This window comes from Herpailurus yagouaroundi, unplaced genomic scaffold, assembly GCF_014898765.1.
Source record: "Herpailurus yagouaroundi ecotype Mexico unplaced genomic scaffold, PumYag 29, whole genome shotgun sequence".
NCBI lineage: Eukaryota > Metazoa > Chordata > Mammalia > Carnivora > Felidae > Herpailurus > Herpailurus yagouaroundi.
This window is the reverse complement of record NW_024412377.1, coordinates 63505132-63508342: the sequence shown is the minus strand read 5'-3', so window position 1 is coordinate 63508342 and position 3211 is coordinate 63505132. Positions and strand designations below refer to the sequence as shown.

Below are 3211 nucleotides of genomic sequence, written 5' to 3'. Positions count from 1 at the left end.
ACAGGAAGTTCCAGGCCCCCACCCCACCCCCACAACCTCGTATAAGTGGAGCCATACCGTGCTTGTCCTCCGTGACTGGCCTGGTTCACCCAGTGCGACCATCTCATCTCTCCATCTTTGTCGGGTTTTGCCAGTTGTCCCAGCTCCACGCTGCACAGTGAAAGGACACAGTTCAGAATCACACATTGCACTTAGTTGCCACATCTCTTTTGTCTCCTCCAATCAGCAGGAGTCTCTCTTTAAGACTACAGGCCAGAGGGCGCCTGAGCGGCTCAGTTGGTTGGGTGTCCAACTTCGGCTCAGGTAGTGATCTCACGGTTCGTGGGTTTGAGCCCCGCGTCGGGCTCTGTGCTGACAGCTCAGACCCTGGCGCCTGCTTCGGATTCTGTGTCTCCCTCTCTCTGTGGCCCTCCCCCACTCACACTCTGTCTCTCTCTGCCTCTCAAAAATAAATAAAAATGTAAAAAAAAAAAAAAAAAATTAAGACTACAAGCCAGATCTTTGGTAGAATATCTCTTCAGGTGGGTTTGTCTGACGACTGCTTAGGATTAGCTTTCAATTCTGCTTTCTCCTGTCCCTATTTATTGGTCCACATGTTTATTTCTGTCTGTATGGACCCATGGATTCCTGTTTCACTCAACGTTTTGTACAATCTGGTGCCGTCATTACCTCTTTCGGTGTCGGATTGTCCCAGATTTGGCTGCTGGGCAGCGTTTCAGGCCAGCTTTTGCATCCGTGTCACATCCCTCCATCTGTCCTTGGCCACCTGCTTACTGTCTGACACAAGGAGGTGGTCGAGGCTTATCTCGTGCTTTTCCTGCTCCTGCCCTGGAATCTGCCGTTTCTCCAAGAAGCCTGATTCCTTTGTCTGGTATTTAAAAGTCAAATCTGGGGGTGCCTGGCTGGCTCGGTTAAGTGTCCCACTTCGGCTCAGGTCATGATCTCATGGTTCATGGGTTCGAGCCCCACGTCGGGCTCTGTGCTGACAGCTCAGAGCCTGGAGTCTGCTTCCGATTCTGTGTCTCCCTCTCTCTCTGCCCCTCCCCCGCTCACGCTCTGTCTCTCTCTCTCTCTCAAAAACAAATAAGCATTGAAAAAAATAATTAAAAAAAGAAAAGTCAACTCTGGATGTGCCACTACTCCCAGACCCTCTAGGGGTTCGTTCGAGTTTCTCTCCTTCCCTTAAGCATCATTCTTTCTCTAGCCTCTCCCACTAACCTCAACACATTTGCACTGGAACAGTCCCCTCTACATAGAACCTCCTCCTGTCATAGCCAACACCCCGCTCCCAGACAGATGGCCTCCCACCTGTTCAGGCTCGGACACCCCATACTGGTCTACCGCCCCCTGTGCCCATCTCCACGGACGCTTACCTAGTGGCTCAGTAACCGTTTGTAAACCCCTGACCTGAGCCCTGCTGAAAGGTCACATGGTATGAACAGACAAGTCCTTCCTGAATCGGAACCAGCCAAGGGTGGTGACAATGAAGAAATGGCTAACGTAGTGAATCATCACCATGTGACAGCCCCTGCCAGGCAGGGCAGGTGACTTGGCTGTCTTCGGGCTTGGCTACAAGAGGAGATGGCAGAGTCACCTCCTGGAGAGTGCCGTAGAGCAGTGAGAGAGCAGGTTTTGGGGGTCAAGCTAGCCCTCTGCGTTCTCTCTGTTCACGTTATTTTATTGTGTCCATCCCACCGCCCATCCGCCTTTCACGTCTCTTGCTATGGCTCCGTGTCAGCCACTCGGGTCGCAGGCCGCCTGTCTTCCTGATGGCTGCCCAGGACTCATTCTTCATTCCCCCAGCAAGGCCCCCTCAAGCATACCCAGCAGGTTGGGGGAAAGTCTTTGCAGCCACGTGCACGAGCGGTAGAGACCAACAGAAACTTATTTACAGTCCAAAGTTACTAATAAAGTCCATAAATCTTACTAAGTTCATTCCAAGCACAAATCTCCCCACAGCGGCTTGGGCAGGGGTGGATGGAAACAAAGTGAACATTATTGGACAAAACCCCCATAGGAGGAGAACCGTAATACGTCATTCCTCTTCCCCTCGTTAAGCCTATGCCGGGAACACCCTGTGGATGGAAGTTGTAAACCACTGCCATCAGACCTGGAGACCCAGGCCCACCTCTCTCCTGCCTTGGCCCGGCCTCCCGCCTCCCTGCAAGACGACATCTGCACAGCTGACATCGGTAAAGTGGTCCTTTACTATCAGCAAAGCCTGTGGCCCCAACCCTCACACAGGACTCTAGGGAGACAGGCCGGACCACTCGGGGGGCTGTTTGCCCAAGCCAGTTCTGGGTGGACATGACCTTGAACCGAAATCAGCTTTAAGAAGGCCAGCTGTGGGGCACCTGGGTGGCTCAGCCAGTCGAGCGTCTGACTCTCGAGTTCGGCTCAGGTCGTGGTCTTATGGTTTGTGGGTCTGAGCCCCAAATTGGACTTCGTGCTCATGTGGGGCCTGCTTGGAACTCCCTCTCTCTGCCCCTTCCCCTGCTCGCACGTGCCCTTTCTTCCTCTCCCTCTCAAAATAAACTTTTAAAAAATTAAAAAAAAAAAAAAAAAAAGGCCAGTTCTGCCTGTTTCCCTCGGTCTAAACCCTCCTCCTGGAACGTGTCAGGCCGGTAAGGTGCAAGGTGTCCCCTTTCCCACCTGGGGCAGAAGAGAGAGAGGGTGTGCAGCAAGAGAGCACGTGGGCCCCCAGTGCTGGAGCCCAGGACATGTCAGGCCAGAGAAAGCCCCATGCTGGGTGACCATGAGGAGGGAGGGACAAGAGAAATGGAGAGGACTCTTCCAGAGGCAGTAGAACAAGGTCTTCCTCTCCTTATTTGCCTCCCACTCAGGAAAGAAAGAAGAGGAAGATGCCCAGCCTGCCCTCAGGGTGCAGAGCCAGCTCTGTGTCACTCTAATCTCAGGAGACGGGCAGAGAAAGGTGATAAACGAGAGCACTGCACCTGAGCGTGGACCGGTATCTCCACGTGAGCCCCGTGGCCCAACAAGGGCCCTGGAATTTGACCAGTCCCTGCAGCGTTCGTCCCCTGGCGAGTGGGGGTGTCCTTAGTGGGATCAGACCCAGGGCAGACTGGCCCAGGGAGACAGGAGCAGACCTTCTGCAAATCTGCCCAGAGTTGTAAAAACCAGAAACAGGAGGTGTGCAGTTCCTGGCCATTGCCTTGGGGACGGTTTTTGAGGGCCCTGATATGGCAATGGC

General features: G+C 53.6%; 1 long non-coding RNA gene across 2 annotated transcripts in view; it reads right to left on the bottom strand.

The window, feature by feature from the left end:
* LOC121011168 (uncharacterized) overlaps nucleotides 1-3211 on the bottom strand; it is a 192966-nt gene that overhangs the window by 63088 nt on the left and 126667 nt on the right. For both annotated transcript variants that reach the window (XR_005781524.1, XR_005781523.1), the window contains one exon: nucleotides 58-150. This is a non-coding gene — a long non-coding RNA (uncharacterized LOC121011168). The remainder of the gene's footprint in view (nucleotides 1-57; nucleotides 151-3211) is intronic.